At 41.7% G+C, this 17,603-nt stretch overlaps 1 pseudogene; it reads right to left on the reverse strand.

Annotated features, from left to right (window-relative positions):
• Positions 1-7,397: 7,397 nt before the first annotated feature.
• LOC101281883 (ferritin heavy chain-like) lies at positions 7,398-16,453 on the reverse strand (annotated as a pseudogene).
• Positions 16,454-17,603: the final 1,150 nt, after the last annotated feature.

Below are 17,603 nucleotides of genomic sequence, written 5' to 3' on the forward strand. Positions count from 1 at the left end.
GGGAAACGTATTTAAAGATTAAAATGGGGCTTCCCTGGTGGTGCAGTGGTTGAGAGTCTGCCTGCCGATGCAGGGGACACGGGTTCGTGCCCCGGTCCGGGAAGATCCCACGTGCTGCGGAGTGGCTGGGCCTGTGAGCCATGGCCGCTGAGCCTGCGCGTCCGGAGCCTGTGCTCCGCAACGGGAGAGGCCACAACAGTGAGAGGCCCGCGTACCACAAAAAAAAAAAAAAAAAGATTAAAATGACAGCATGAATAAAATGATTTGACAAGTAGAGGATAAAAATTGTCATACAGTAATTTTAAAAGAAACGAACTTGAGATTTTGGGCTCCACGAGTACAATAATTGAAATGAAAACATTCACCAGAGTCCTCACAGCAGATTTGAGCCGGCAAAGAAAAAAAATCAATGAAGTTGAAGTTAAATCACTAGAGATCATATAATCTTAGGAACAGAAAAAGAAATAAAGAATGAAAAATGAACATAGATTCAGAGACCAGTAGAACATCCTCAAGCATGTGAACATATGCATAATTGGAGTCCCAGAATAAGAGGAGAGAGAGAAAGGGGCAGAAAAAGTATCTGAAGAAATAATGGATGAAATTTTCCCAAATCTGCAGGTAAACATCACTCATCCAAGCTGATCAACCAAATCCAGTTAGGAAAAACGCAGAGATCCACCTCTGGATACATCATAGTTTAATTTCCAACACAGAGACAAGGAGAAAATATTGAAAACGGCAAGGAAAAATTACTTGAGACGTAGAAGAGAGCCACAATATACCCTAAGCTGTCTTCTCAACAGAAACAGTGGAGGCCAGAAGGCTGTGAGATATTCAAATGGCAGAAAGGAAAAAAGAAAGAAAAACCTGTCCACCAAGAATACTTTAGTAAGCAAAATTATCGTTTAAAACTGAAGGCAAAATAAAAACAATTCCAGATGAATGAAGACTGACAGAAATCATTGCTAAGAACCTTGTCTTTTTTTTTTATAAATTTATTTATTTATTTATGTATTTTTGGCTGCATTGGGTCTTAGTTGCTGCGCACGGGCTTTCTCTAGTTGTGGCGAGCGGGGGCTGCTCTTCGTTTTGGTGCGCGGGCTTCTCATTGTGGTGGCTTCTCTTGTTGCGGAGCACGGACTCTAGGCACGCGAGCTTCAGTAGTTGTGGTGTAGGGCTTAGTTGCTCCGCGGCATGTGGGATCTTCCTGGAGCAGGGCTCGAACCCCTGTCCCCTGCATTGGCAGGCAGATTCTTAACCACTGCGCCACAAGGGATGTCCAGAACCTTGTCTTTTAAAAAAGTTCACAAGAGTTACCCCATTTGAAAGGAAATAACACTGGGCAGTAAGTAGAATACACACAAAGAAAGAAAGACCACAGATAAAGTTAATTAAATATAAAACACTGTAGAAATATTTTTCTCCTTTTTTTAGTTGTTTTTAAAGAGAATTCATAATTAAAATAATTAAAGCATTTTGTTGTTGGATTTGTACCATATGTAGATGTCTATGAGAGTAGCAGCACAAAGAAGGTGTAAGGAGTGGAAGGAAGCTGGAAGAAAGTTTCCGGGTTTTACTGGAAGGTATTAGTATTAAGGTGAAACATAGGTTGTGGTAAGATACACATTGTAATCCCTAGAGCACTCACTAAACAATAACTAAAACATAAGAAAGCAAACCAACAAATGAATTAAAAAGGTAAAATAGTGGGCTTCTCTGGTGGTGCAGTGGTTGAGAGTCCGCCTGCCGATGCAGGGACACGGGTTCGTGCCCCGGTCCGGGAGGATCCCACATGCCGTGGAGCGGCTGGGCCCGTGAGCCATGGCCACTGAGCTTGTGCGTCCGGAGCCTGTGCTCCGCAACAGGAGAGGCCACAACAGTGAGAGGCCCGCGTGCCGCAAAAAAAAAAAAAAAAGTAAAATAGGGAAATATCTATTTCATACAAACATAGAGTAGAGGAAGATCAGGGAAACAAAAAAGACATGAGATGTACAGAAAACCTATAGCAATATGGCAGACATAAATCAACCATATCAATAACAATATTAAAAGTAAATAAACACTCTAGTCGAAAGACAGATATTGTCACAAGGGATAAAAAAGGAGAGCCAATTACATACTGTCGACAGATACACATTATATTGAAATATATAAACTGAAAATATAAAGAATAAGGAAGATATATCATGCAAAGACTGAACAAAAGAGTGGGAGTAGCTATACTCATTTCAGGAAAAATATATATATATATTTTAAGACAAAAACTATTACTATGTGCAAAAGGAAACAATTTATAATGATAAAAGGCCCAAATCATCAGGAAGAGATAACATTATAAACAAACATACACATAACTAAAGAGTCTCAGGTGCATGAAACAAAAACTGACACAGTAGAAGGATGACATAACTAAGTCAGAAATAATGGTTGGAGTCTTTGATTCCCACTTTCCCTAGTAGAATAACTAGGAAGAAAAGCAACAAAGAAGTAGACGACTTTACTAAAACTATAAACCAACTGGACCTAACGAATATGTATTGAACACTGCACCCAACAACAGATGAATACTCATTCTACCCAAGCACCTATGAGATACACTCCAAGATACAGTTGATACAATATATTAGGACAAGCCTCAATAAGTTTAACACTCTTGCAAATAATATTTTTTGAGCAAAATGGAACAAAATTAGAAATCAATAAGAGAATACACAAGTATGTGTATCAATAAGGAAATGAAATCATATGAAATGTGCATCAATAAGGAAATTCACAAATATGTGGAAATTAAACCGCAAACTTGTAAATAACCAATGGGTCAAGGAAGAGATTACATGGGAAATTACAAAATACTTTGAGATGGATGAAAAAGAAACACAGTATACCAAAACGTATGGGATGTAGTAAATGCAGTGGTTAAAGAAAAATGTATAGCTGTAAATGCTTATATAAAAGAAAGAAGATGTCACATTACATCATTTTCCAAATTAAAAAAAAAAAAGATGACAGCCAACTACACTCAAAGGAAGCAGAAGTAAGGAAATATTAAAGATTAGAGCAGAAATAGAAGCAATGTAGGACAGAAAAGCAATAGAAATAATCAAAAAAAAAAATCAAAGGACGTTCTTTATAAACTCAAACAGCGGCCTCTGGGTAGACTGTACAATAAGAAATAAGACAAATTATTAAAATCAGGAGTTGATCTGCATTAGATAATTACATATAAGGGAATACTATGACCCAGAGCTAGGTACGCCACCTAGATGAAATGGAGAAACTGCTAGGAAGACACAAACTACAGAAACTGACTCAGGAAGAACTAGAATATCTGAATAGACCTATACTAGGTGAAGTGATTAAAATAGTAATTTTAAAACTTCCCACAATCAAAAGCCCAGGCCCAAATGATGTCACAGGTGAACTCTATGACGTATTTAAAGAAGAATTAATACCTATTCTTTGCACACTTTTCTGAAAAATACGACAGGGAACATTTTCTAACAATTTCCCTGAGGTAATACAGCACATTCAGAAAAAGGCATCCCAACAATACTACCGACCAATATCCCTTATGAATATAGATAATAAAATCTGGATTTGGGTCGTGGGCTGTAGTTTGACAACTCATGTTATAAAACAAACCAGTTTGTGAAAATAGCGGAATGGACAAAATCCTGTGTGTGTGTGTGTGTGTGTGTGTGTGTGTGTGTGTGTGTGTGTGTATGTGTATGTGTAGTCAGCAACTGTTGATTCAATAATTGTTGAAGTTAAAGTAAATTTTTAGTGTGATTGGTTCAGGACTTGCATGATGGTCTGACTGAGTGAGTTGTGTAAATCGAGGCATCATCATTATTTTCCAGCTCTCCAGGTGATTCCACAGTGCAGCCATGTTTGAGTACCAGGTTGTTAATCCATGTTTTTAACACTTCAGAGTGCATATTCGTCACCTGAGATCTTGTTGAAATATAGATTCTGATTCAGTAGGTCGAGAGTGGGGCTCCAGATTTTGCTTTTCTAACAAGTGGCCAAGTGGCTTCTGATCCATAGACTATACTTTGGGTAGCAAGGTGCTCACACTGGCTTCCACTGCCTGGGATATCAGGGTCCTGCCCCAGGGGACTCTGATGTACTTGGTCTGGGAAGTGGCCTGTGCATCAAGAATTTTAAAAGCTGCACAGGCGACTTTAACGGCAGAAAAAGCTAAGAACCTTGGTGCTAAAGTGCATGATGTTTTATAAATTTTAATTTTTGTATTATTGGGAGCCCTAATATGGTCCCTTTTGCCTGTTTCTTGCCCTATTGTACACTCTTCATGACAAACATCCATATATATGGTGGGAATCAGAGTGAGCCCTTTATCCTGCTCTTGTCCATCTCTGACGCATGAGAAGTAGTTCAAGATGGAAAGAGAAGGATCAGGTAAGCCGGATTGGAGAATAAGCTAATCGTGTCTAGGGGGCTCTTTACAAGGAAGGTTGGTTGAGACAAAATGGGCGGATTACCACGGAAATTTGTCACAGTAAAACTCATTTCCGGGCTTGGCTTGGGGCAACATAGACAAAAATCTTCCTTCCTGAGTCCTGGCTGAACCTGACAACCAGAGAAGCGGCAAAGGATTTTTTTTCCTTCTCAATACACAAGGTGACACGGTTGGCCAAAATGCAAGAGAGAATTCCAATGGCAAAGTCTAGACATGCGGTCTTTTCCCCCAAAGCATAAAGTACAACATGGAACTTAAAAGTGACTGGAGACTGATGATAAAGATGGTGATGTTTATGGTAATGATGACGACCAGATAGACGGCTAACACATAAAGTACTTCTACTGTGCCAGGTGATGTTCCAAGAGATTCACAAACATTAACTCGTTTAATCTTCACAGGAACCCAGTGGAGTCGACACTTTTATTATCCTTATTTTAAATGTGAGGAAACTGAGGCACAGAGAAATTAAATGCCTTAACCACAGTTAAGATGAGTGGCTAAACTGGCATGTGAACCCAAGCAAACTGAGGTTAAGAAACCCTACAGCAGAGAAGCAGGTCTGTTGTTTCCTTGGGAAATCTTTTTACTGGGAAATAATTTCTTTCTACCCATAGCCAAGACAAGGTAATAGGCTAACGCCTCTCCACATGTAGAAAGGAGAAACCAGCGGCCACACTGAAGTTAGGAACAGGCTTATTCTGAGACAAGCTCTGAGCAGACACAGGTGGCCACAGTCTGGAATGAGGTAATGGTCCAGGTGGGGCCAGCAGCCCTCTGGATGTTCCAATGCCTCATCCCATCCTCTGAGTGTTAGCTGCCCTGGGTGTGGGGCTGCCTGTGCCATAGTCTCTCTCCACGCTTTTGCTAGTGAGTTTATCCACTCTTATGACCCCAGCACCATCAAAAGGATGATGTCTCCCCTTGTTTATTTTCAAACCTGATATTCCACCTTGTTACTCAACCAAACTCTGGTCCACTCCCCCAAAGCACAGTGAAGCCAGTCTACTGGCATTGGTTTGGTGAAAGAAAGTACATTTTTTATTACAGACCAAGCAAGGAGAACCAGCCACTCATGCTGAAAAGACCCGAACTCTCCAGCTACTTTACGGGGAGGGTTTTTAACAACAGTGTGAGGGAGAGGGTCTCGGGGTGTATGATCAGCTTGTGCTCAAGTCTCTGATCGGTTGATGGTGAGGTAACAGGGTGATGTTTTCAGGAATCTCAGTCATCAGCCTTATGGTTTCAGCAGGTCTGGGTTATACATTCTTGTGGTCAGCATGTAGTTAACTTTTTCTACCTGGTTGGGTTTTAGTATCTGCAAAACAACTCAGGGATATGGCTCAGGATATTATCTAAAGCCCTGGAGAAGAAACTGAAGGTCCTTGACTTTGTTTTATGGCTAAGCTCTTATTTTGTCTTAGTTGACTGTTTTCATTTGTTTCTGCACATTCTCGCTTCTCTGATGCAATTTGCTCTAAGCTTTTCTACAAACAAGAGGTGGGAGGGGGGCCTACGGGGTCCTATCCCCAGAAATGACCTGCAGAGTAGTGCTTGATTTCAACCTGAGATTCACATTCAGTTTTCTGGCTACGTGCAAGACATTTCCACTTGCATATCTAATAGGCATCTCAGACTTACATGACAGGCTTTCCCCCATCGTTTTTGTATCGCTGCTAATGTTCCCAGATGAATTTATAGCAACACCTTCAACCCACGTGTTCAAGTCCAAACACTGGAACGTAGATTATTTTCCCTCATTTCCCATTCCTCACCTCTTGCCCATAGCAAATCTTGTGTCCTTGTCCAAAATCCATCTGGAATGTGTGCAGGTCTCTTCATTTCCTCAGTGACCACTGTATTTCAAGCCACCACTCTCTCTCTGGACCTGCTACAATGCCTCCTAACTTGTCTCCCAGCCTCAACTCACCCTCACTCCCCTACATTCCTCAAAGCAGTCAGAATCACTCGCTTAACATTCAGGGAGTTTTATTCTATTTTATATTCAGTATCAAAAATTTGACCTTCACAGTGAGCACATATTTTTCAGCCCTCCTCATGAGGTAATTTGAGCTTTTTTTGGTACTGTGTTAGTTTAATGGAAGAAAGGATACAATGGAAGGGGGAAAAAATATATATATATGTATGTATATATACATATGGATGTTTTTTAAGGGCAATTTGCATGACTAGCATGTGACCTAGGAAGTCACTCCCATGCCTATGGGAAAGTCAGCCTCTGGCTCAGTTACCATTAGCACTGTTGTCCTGGGTGACATTGTCATAGAGGGACCCTGCCATACCTGTTCAGGACCCCAGGCTGCTACCCAGAAGTGATAAATGTTCACATTCACATAATTTAATGAACTAAAAGTTTTCAGGAAAAGTTGAAGACACCCTTTATTTTATTTCCTGTCCAATCCCATTCTTCACTTCTTCCTAAGAGGCAACCAGTATTTTGTATTCCATACTAAGGTTTTTTATATATTGATATATAATTTTACCATGCACAGGTACCCACATAGACTAGGGCTTAGAAGACCCACCCCACCCCACCCCTCTACACTGATTTTGTTTATAAGGGGAAGATCGATTTTGTGTTTTCCAGGGTCCCAAGGAAGACCATCTCCCTCCCTCTGTGGTGATCCTGAGCTGCATGTGGACCAAGCCGGGATGTGTTCAGAGACTCCTGGATGCCTGCTTTAAAATTTAAAAGGTGAGAGATTTGCCCACATGAATCAACCAGAGACCTTTATTTATTTATGAACCAATAACTTTATTGGAAGAAACGGAAAAACTGGAAGAAAAAAACTTAAGTGAACTTCTTCTGCAAGGGCACTATTGCCATCTGCATGGCAGGCACGGTGACCAGGGCTCTGGTCACCCCATGGCTCTGGGGAAGTCCAGTCCAGGCTCAGTTCTTGTCGCTGTCACCCAGGGTGAGCTTGTCAAAGAGGGACCCTGCCAGGTCGACGTCCGGGGCCCCCATCATGCTCAGGGTGGTGACACGACCCTCCAGCTCTCGGATGAACGCCACCTGCTGGCGGAGGTAGTGAGTTTCCAGGAAGTGGTGCAGGTGGGGGTTGCTCTTGTCGGTGACCAGCTGGTACAGGTGGAGCAGGCGTTCACGAGCTTCTCCAGAAACAAGGCGCACTTCATGGCCTTGAGGCCGCTCTTCCACTTGTCCCTGACTGGCTTCCTGATGTGCTGGAAGTTGAGGCGGCCCCCGCGCTGGTTCTGCGGGCGCATCAGGCCCTGGGCCCGCCCGCTGTGCTCGTGCGAGTGGCGCAGGAGAAACCGGGTGAAGTGCTTCAAGGCCACGTCGTCGCGGTAGAGGTAAACGGCCGCGGCCAGGCACACGAAGGAGGTGTGGAGCTCCAGGGTGAAATGGCTGTTGATGGCGGCCTCGCAGTCGGGGTGGTAGCTCTGGCGCACCTGCGAGGGCGGCGCGGGCAGCGTGGCGCACAGCACGGGCAGCGTGGCGGGCCTGAAGGCCAAGGTGAAGGCGAAGCCGCTGGGCCCGCGGTAGGTGCCTCAGAGCGCTCCCATGTGGTCGAAGACGGCGGCCGCTCTGCGATGGACCAGCAGGCGCGTCCATTACCCGGGTTTGGGAGGGGGAAAGGAGTTTCCGGTTCCGTTACGGGGGGGGGTGGGAGGGGGTGGGGGGGTGGGGTCAGGGGGCGGGGGATTGGGAGGGTGGATGTGCATGGAGGGCGGGGAGCGAAAGCTGTGTCCCAGGTTCCATCCAGGCCTGGGTGAGGCAGGCTGACTGCGCTGAGCACCTGGCATCTATTAATCTTTAAATTTTGCAGTAATATTTCTATTTTCCCAGCACTTTCTCTTGTTCTCTAATTGCTCTCTTTTACAGCACCCTGTTCTCATTTTATAAACCGACTGTCTTCCTTAAAATTCTGAGAATATGAATTTGGATTTTTTTGGTAAATTCTTTTCCGTTTCCTGTATTATATTTATTTTTTCTCCAGAAATAGTTCTGTTTGTTCATCGTGATCCTCTCTTTCACTTTCCTCAAATATCTGGCAAACATTTGTCCATTCATATTTGGGAGTAAAGGACTCATGTGATTAGCCTAGGTAACTAGCATGGATCTGATCTACAGCTGGGACGTCCATTTCATTAATAGGCATCTCCTCTGTATGGGAGAGTGGAGCATGTCAATTAGGGAGCAGTCTTCTCCTTTGCGAGTACGTGGCATAAAACTTTCAGGTAGTATAGGGACCCTTCCAAATGCCCAAAGCATGGCATTTCTCTGACATCGGAAGACTTAAGTGGATCTCTCTTCAGATAGATGTGTCCTTCTGTTTTGTCTCCCTTCTGTTGTGCGGGTCTGCAGTTGTCTCAAATCTGCTCTAATTTGGGTTCACTTCCTGGACAAGTAATTCACTGTCTTTGGAGTATAGTTTTGGGAGATTAACACAGATCAAATGCCACTTTAACTTTGTCCAACGTAAGAAAGATTGGCGTAGGGTCAGAGCATGGTAGCGGCAAACAGAACTGTTGTTCTGAGAGTAGTTCTTTAATCTAACAGTCCACTCAGTACCTTCTGCACTGCTTTGATTTCATTGACTCTGTTCTTGAACTTTCTTTGAATGTGCTCGGCTTTCTACTACAGGTATATTGTTTTATTTTCCTTTATTTTTAAAACTTGAAGTATAGTTGATTTACAGTACTATATCAGTTTCCAGTGTACAACATAGTGATTTAATATTTTTATAGATTATACTCCATTCAAAGTTGTTATAAAATATTGGCTCTCTTCCCTGTGCTATACAATATATCCTTGTAGCTTATTTATTTTATACATAGTAGTTTGTACCTCTTAATCCCCTACCCCTATCTTGCCCCTACTCTTTTTTTTTTACATCTTTATTGGAGTATGATTGCTTTACAATGGTGTGTTAGTTTCTGCTTTATAACAAAGTGAATCAGTTATACATATGTGCCCATATCTCTTCCCTCTTGTGTCTCCCTCCCTCCCACCCTCCCTATCCCACCCCTCTAGGTGGTCACAAAGCACCGAGCTGATCTCCCCGTGCTATGAGGCTGCTTCCCACTAGCTATCTATTTTACGTTTGGTAGTGTATATATGTCCATGCCACTCTCTCACTTTGTCACAGCTTACCCTTCCCCCTCCCCATATCCTCAAGTCCATTCTCTAGTAGGTCTGTGTCTTTATTCCCATCTTACCCCTAGGTTCTTCATGACATTTTTTTTTCTTAGATTCCATATATATGTGTTAGCATACGGTATATGTCTTTCTCTTTCTGACTTACTTCACTCTGTATGACAGACTCTAGGTCCATCCACCTCACTGCAAATAATTCAATTTTGTTTCTTTTTATGGCTGAGTAATATTCCATTGTATATATGTGCCACATCTTCTTTATCCATTCATCTGTCGATGGACACTTAGGTTGCTTCCATCTCCTGGCTATTGTAAATAGAGCTGCAATGAACATTTTGGTACATGACTCTTTTTGAATTATGGTTCTCTCAGGGTATATGCCCAGTAGTGGGATTGCTGGGTCATATGGTAGTCCTATTTGTAGTTTTTTAAGGAAGCTCCATACTGTTCTCCATAGTGGCTGTACCAATTCACATTCCCACCAGCAGTGTAAGAGTGTTCCCTTTTCTCCACACCCTCTCCAGCATTTATTGTTTCTAGATTTTTTGATGATGGCCATTCTGACTGGTGTGAGATGATATGTCATTCTACTTTTGGTTTGCATTTCTCTAATGACTAATGATGTCGAGCATTCTTTTATGTGTTTGTTGGCAGTCTGTATATCTTCTTTGGAGAAATGCCTATTTAGGTCTTCGACCCATTTTTGGATTGGGTTGTTTGTTTTTTTGTTATTGAGCTGCATGAGCTGCTTGTAAATTTTGGAGATTAACCCTTTATCAGTTGCTTCATTTGTAAATATTTTCTCCCATACTGAGGGTTGTCTTTTGGTCTTGTTTATGGTTTCCTTTGCTGTGCAAAAGCTTTGAAGTTTCATTAGGTCCCATTTGTTTATTTTTGTTTTTATTTCCATTTCTCTAGGAGGTGGGTCAAAAAGGATCTTGCTGTGTTGTATGTCATAGAGTGTTCTGCCTCTGCTTTCCTCTAAGAGTTTGATAGTTTCTGGCCTTACATTTAGGTCTTTAATCTATTTTGAACTTATTTTTGTGTATGGTGTCAGGGAGTGTTCTAATCTCATACTTTTACATGTACCTGTCCAGTTTTCCCAGCACCACTTATTGAAGAGGCTGTCCTTTCTCCACTGTACATTCCTGCATCCTTTATCAAAGATAAGGTGACCATATGTCCGTGGGTTTATCTCTGGGCTTTTTACCCTGTTCCATTGATCTTTCTGTTTTTGTGCCAGTACCATACTGCCTTGATTACCGTAGCTTTGTAGTATAGTCTGAAGTCAGGGAGCCTGATTCCTCCAGCTGCGTTTTTCGTTCTCAAGATTGCTTTGGCTATTCGGGGTCTTTTGTGTTTCCATACAAATTGTGAAATTTTTTGTTCTAGTTCTGTGAAAAATGCCAGTGGTGGTTTGATAGGGATTGCATTGAATCTGTAGATTGCTTTGGGTAGTAGAGTCATTTTCACAATGTTGATTCTTCCAATCCAAAAACATGGTTTATCTCTCCATCTATTTGTATCATCTTTAATTTCTGTCATCAGTGTCTTATAATTTTCTGCATACAGGTCTTTTGTCTCCTTAGGTAGGTTTTTTCCTAGATATTTTATTCTTTTTGTTGCAATGGTAAATGGGGGTGTTTTCTTGATTTCACTTTCAGATTCTTCATCATTAGTGTATAGGAATGCCGGAGATTTCTGTGCATTAATTTTGTATCCTGCTAGTTTACCAAATTCATTGATTAGCTCGAGTAGTCTTCTGGTAGCATCTTTAGGATTCTCTATGTATAGTATCATGTCATCTGCAAACACTGACAGCTTTGCTTCTTCTTTCCCCATTTGGATTCCTTTTATTTCCTTTTCTTCTCTGATTGCTGTGGCTTAAACTTCCAAAACTATGTTGAATAATAAGGGTGAGAGTGGGCAACCTTGTCTTATTCCTGATCTTAGGGGAGATGCTTTCAGTTTTTCACCATTGAGGATGATGTTGGCTGTGGGTTTGTCATATATGCCCTTTATTATGTTGAGGAAAGTTCCCTCTATGCCTACTTTCTGCAGGATTTTTATCATAAATGGGTGTTGAATTTTGTCGAAAGCTTTCTCTGCATCTATTGAGATGATCATATGGTTGTTCTCCTTCAATTTGTTAATATGGTGTATCACGTTGATTGATTTGTGTATATTGAAGAATCCTTGCATTCCTGGAATAAACCCCACTTGATCATGGTGTATGATCCTTATAGTGTGCTGTTGGATTCTGTTTGCTAGTATTTTGTTGAGGATTTTTGCATCTGTGTTCATCAGTGATATTGGCCTGTAGTTTTCTTTCTTTGTGACTTCCTTGTCTGGTTTTGGTGTCAGGATGACGGTGGCCTCGTAGAATGTGTTTGGGAGTGTTCCTTCCTCTGCTGTATTTGGAAGAGTTTGAGAAGGATAGGTGTTAGCTCTTCTCTAAATGTTTGATAGAATTCACCTTTGAAGCCATCTGTTCCTGGGCTTTTGTTTGTTGGAAGATTTTTAATCACAGTTTCAATGTCAGTGCTTGTGATTGTGATTGGTTTGTCTATATTTTCTATTTCTTCCTGATTCAGTCTTGGCGAGTTGTGCATTTCTAAGAATTTGTCCATTTCTTCCAGGTTGTCCATTTTATTGGCATAGAGTTGCTTGTAGTAACCTCTCATGATCTTTTGTACTTCTGCAGTGTCAGTCGTTACTTCTCCTCTTTCATTTCTAATTCTATTGATTTGAGTCTTCTTATTTTCTTGATGAGTCTGGCTAATGGTATACCAATTTTGTTTATTTTCTCCAAGAACCAGCTTTTACTTTTATTGATCTTTGCTATTGTTCCCTTAATTTCTTTTTCATTGATTTCTGATCTGATATTTATGATTTCTTTCCTTCTGCTAACTTTGGGTTTTTTTCTTCTTCTTTCTCTAATTGCTTTAGGTACAAGTTTAGGTTGTTTATTTGAGATGTTTCCTGTTTCTTAAGGTAGGATTGTATTGCTATAAACTTCCCTCTTAGAACTGCTTTTGCTGCATCCCATAGGTTTTGGGTCATCGTGTCTCCATTGTCATTTGTTTCTAGGTATTTTTTGATTTCCTCTTTGATTTCTTCAGTGATGACTTCGTTATTAAGTAGTGTATTGTTTAGCCTCCATGTGTTTTTGTATGTTTTACAGATCTTTTCCTGTAATTGATATCTAGTCTCATAGTGTTCTGTTCGGAAAAGATACTTAATACAATTTCAATTTTCTTAAATTTACCAAGGCTTGATTTGTGACCCAAGATATGATCTATCCTGGAGAAAGTTACATGTGCACTTGAGAAAAATATGTATTCTGTTGTTTTTGGATGGAATGTCCTATTAATATCAATTAAGTCCATCTTGTTTAATGTATCATTTAAAGCTTGTATTTCCTTATTTATTTTCATTTTGGGTGATCTGTCCATTGGTGAAAGTGGGGTGTTAAAGTCCCCTACTATGAACGTATTACTGTCGATTTCCCCTTTTATGGCTGTTAGTATTTGCCTTATGTATTGGGGTGCTCCTATGTCAGGTGCATAAGTATTTACAATTGTTATATCTTCTTCTTGGATTGATCCCTTAATCATTATGTAGTGTCCTTCTTTGTCTCTTCTAATAGTCTTTATTTTAATATCTATTTTGTCTGACATGAGAATTGCTACTCCAGTGTTCTTTTGGTTTCCATTTGCATGGAATATCTTTTTCCATCCCCTCACTTTCAGTCTATATGTGTCCCTAGTTCTGAAGTGGGTCTCTTGTAGACAGCATATATATGGGTCTTGTTTTTGTATCCATTCAGCCAGTGTGTGTCTTTTGGTGGGAGCATTTAATCCATTTACATTTAAGGTAATTATTGATATGTATGTTCCTATTCCCATTTTCTTAATTGTTTTGGGTTTGTTTTTGTAGGTCTTTTCCTTCTCCTGTGTTTCTTGCCTAGAGAAGTTCCTTTAGCATTTGTTGTAAAGCTGGTTTGGTGGTGCTGAGCTCTCTCAGCTTTTGCTTGTCTGTAACAGTTTTAATTTCTCCATCAAATCTGAATGAGATCCTTGCTGGGTAGAGTAATCTTCGTTGTAAGTTTTTCTCCTTCATCACTTTAAATATGTCCTGCCACTCCCTTCTGGCTTGCAGAGTTTCTGCTGAAAGATCAGCTGTTAACCTTATGGGGATTCCCTTGTGTGTTTTTTGTTGTTTTTCCCTTGCTGCTTTTAATATGTTTTCTTTGTATTTGATTTTTGACAGTTTGATTAATATGTGTCTTGGCGTGTTTCTCCTTGGATTTATCCTGTATGGGACTCTCTGTGCTTCCTGGACTTGATTAACTATTTCCTTTCCCATATTAGGGAAGTTTTCAACTATAATCTCTTCAAATATTTTCTCAGTCCCTTTCTTTTTCTCTTCTTCTTCTGGAACCCCTATAATTCGAATGTTGGTGCATTTAATGTTGTCCCAGAGGTCTCTGAGATTGTCCTCAGTTCTTTTCATTCTTTTTTCTTTATTCTGCTCTGCAGTAGTTATTTCCACTGTTTTATCTTCCAGGTCAGTTATCCGTTCTTCTGCCACAGTTATTCTGCTATTGATCCCTTCTAGAGTATTTTTAATTTCATTTATTGTGTTTTTCATCATTGCTTGTTTCCTGTTTAGTTCGTCTAGGTCCTTGTTAAATATTTCTTGCAATTTCTCTATTCTGTTTCCAAGATTTTGGATCATCTTTACTATCATTATTCTGAATTCTTTTTCAGGTAGACTGCCTATTTCCTCTTCATTTGTTAGGTCTGGTGGGTTTTTATCTTGCTCCTTCATCTGCTGTGTGTTTTTCTGTCTTCTCATTTTGCTTACCTTACTGTGTTCAGGGTCTCCTTTTTGCAGGCTGCAGTTTCATAGTTCCCGTTGTTTTTGGTGTCTGTCCCCAGTGGCTAAAGTTGATTCAGTGGGTTGTGTAGGCTTCCTGGTGGAGGGGCTTAGTGCCTGTGTTCTGGTGGATGAGGTTGGATCTTGTCTTTCTGGTGGGCAGGTCCACGTCTGGTGGTGTGTTTTGCAGTGTCTGTGGCCTTATTGTGATTTTTGGCGGTCTTTCTGCTAATAGGTGGGGTTGTGGTCCTGTGTTGCTAGTTGTTTGGCATAGGGTGTCCAGCACTGTAGCTTGCTGGTCGTTGAGTGAAGTTGGGTGTTTGTGTTGAGATGGAGATCTCTGGGAGATTTTCGCCGTTTGATATTGCGTGGAGCTGGGAGGTCTCTTGTGTACCAGTGTTCTGAAGTTGGCTCTCCCACCTCAGAGACACAGCACTGACTCCTACCTGGAGCGCCAAGAGTCTTTCATCCACACGGCTCAGAATAAACGGGAGAAGAAGTAGAAAGAAAGAAAGAAAGAGAATAAAAGAAAATAAAGTAAGATAAACTAAAATAAAGTTATTAAAATAAAAAATAATTCTTAAGAAATTTTTTTTTTTGAAAAGTAAAAAAAAAAAAACAACGGATGGACAGAACCCTGTGACAAATGGTGAAAGCAAAGCTATACAGACAAAATCTGACACAGAACCATACACATACACACTCACAAAAAGAGGAAAGGTGGAAAAAATAATAAATCTTGCTCTCAAAGTCCACCTCCTCCATTTGGGATGATTCGTTGTCTATTCAGGTATTCCACAGATGCAGGGTACATCAAGTTGATTGTGGAGGTTTAATCCGCTGCTCCTGAAGTTGCTGGGAGAGATTTCCCTTTCTCTTCTTTGTTCGCACAGCTCCCGGGGCTCAGCTTTGGATTTGGCCCCACCTCTGCGTGTAGGTCGCCGGAGGGCGTCTGTTCTTTGCTCAGGCAGGACGGGGTTAAAGGAGCCGCTGATTCAGGGGCTTTGGCTCACTCAGGCCGGGGGGAGGGAGGGGCACGGATACGGGGCGAGCCTGCGGCGGCAGAGACCAACAGAAGGTTGCACCAGCCTGAGGCACGCTGTGCCTTCTCTTGGGGAAGTTGTCTCTGGATGACGGGACCCTGGCAGTGGCGGGCTGCAAAGGCTCCCGGGAGGGGAGGTGTGGATAGTGACCTGTGCTCGCATGCAGGTTTCTTGGTGGCAGCAGCAGCAGCCTTAGCGTCTCATGCACGTCTCTGGGCTGCGCTCTGTTAGCCGTGACTGGCGCCTGTCTCTGGAGCTCCTTTAAGCAGCACTCTTAATCCACTCTCCTCGCGCACCAGGAAACAACGAGGCAAGAAAAAGTCTCTTGCCTCTTTGGCAGCTCCAGACTTTTTCCCAGACTCCCTCCTGGCTAGCTGTGGGGCACTAGCCCCCTTCAGGGTGTGTTCATGCTGCCAACCCGTCTTCTCCCTGCGATCCTACCGAAGCCCAAGCCTCAGCTCCCAGCCCCCGCCCACCCCGGCGGGTGAGCAGACAAGCCTCTCGGGCTGGTGAGTGCTGGTCGGCACCGATCCTCTGTGCGGGAGTCTCTCCACTTTGCCCTCTGCACCCCTGTTGCTGCGCTCTCCTCCGCGGCTCCGAAGCTTCCCCCCTCCGCCACCCCTGTCTCCGCCCACGAAGGGGCTTCCTAGTGTGTGGAAACCTTTCCTCCTTCACAGCTCCCTCCCACTGGTGCAGGTCCCGTCCCTATTCTTTTGTCTCTGTTTATTCTTTTTTCTTTTGCCCTACCCTGGTACGTATGTAAGGAGTTTCTTGCCTTTTGGGAGGTCTCAGGTCTTCTTCCAGCGTTCAGTAGGTGTTCTGTAGGAGTTATTCCACGTGTAGATGTATTTCTGATGTATCTGTGGGGAGGCATGTGATGTTCGCATCTTACTCTTCCGCCATCTTTCCCCTCTCTGCCCCTACTCTTTTCTTTCTCCTTCTTCCCTCTTCCTTTCCATCTCCCCTTTCCTACTAGTGGAGCCTATTAACCCCTAGTTTGTTCTTTATATCTGTGAGTCTGTTTCTGTTTGTTACATTCAATCATTTGTTTTATCTTTTAGGTTCGAAATATAAGTGATAACATACATTATTTGTCTTTCTCTGTCTGACTTATTTCATGAAGCAGAATACGCCTCAGGTCCATCCATGTTGTTGCAAATGGCAAATTTCATCTTTTTATAGCAGAGTGGTATTCCATTGTAGTATTACGTACACCACATCTTTATCCATTCATCTGTTGATGGACACTTAGGTTGCTTCCATGTCTTGGCTATTGTAAATAATACTGCTGTAAACATTGGGGTACATGTATCTTTTCAAATTAGTGTTTTTGTTTTCTTCAGATATATGCCCAGGAGTAGAATTGCTGGGTCATATGCTAGGTCTATTTTTAGTTTTTTGAGAAACCTCCATACTGTTCTCCATGGTGGCTGCACCAATTTACATTCCCACCAACAGTGTATAGGGTTTCCTTTTCTTCACATCCTTGCCAACACTTCCTATTTGTGGTCTTCTTGATGGTTGCCATTCTGACAGGTATGAGGTGATTTCTCAAGGGTTTTTGATTTTCCTTTCTCTAATGATTAGCTATGTTGAGCATCTTTTCATGTGCCTGGTGGCCATCTGTATGTCCTCTCTGGGAAAATGTCTACTCACTTCTTCTGCCCACTTTTCAATTGGGTTGTTTGGGTGTTTTTCTTTGTTTTTTTTTTTGGATATTGACTTGTATGAGCTGTTTACATATTTTGCATATTAACCCCTTATCACTCATATCATTTGAAAATATTTTCTCCCATTCATTTGGTTGTCTTTTTGTTTTGTTGATGGCTTCCTTTGCTGTGCAAAAGTTTTAAGTTTAGTTAGGTCCCATTTGTTTATTTTTTCTTTTGTTTCCTTTGCCTTAGCAGACAGGTCCAAAATACTGCTACCATTTATGTCAGGTAGTGTTTTCTCTTCTATGAGTTCTGTGGTTTCTGGTCCTGCATTTAGGTCTTTAATCCATTTTGAGTTTGTTTTTGTATATGGAGTGAGAAAATGTTCTAATCTCATCCTT

Source organism: Orcinus orca, chromosome X, assembly GCF_937001465.1.
Source record: "Orcinus orca chromosome X, mOrcOrc1.1, whole genome shotgun sequence".
NCBI lineage: Eukaryota > Metazoa > Chordata > Mammalia > Artiodactyla > Delphinidae > Orcinus > Orcinus orca.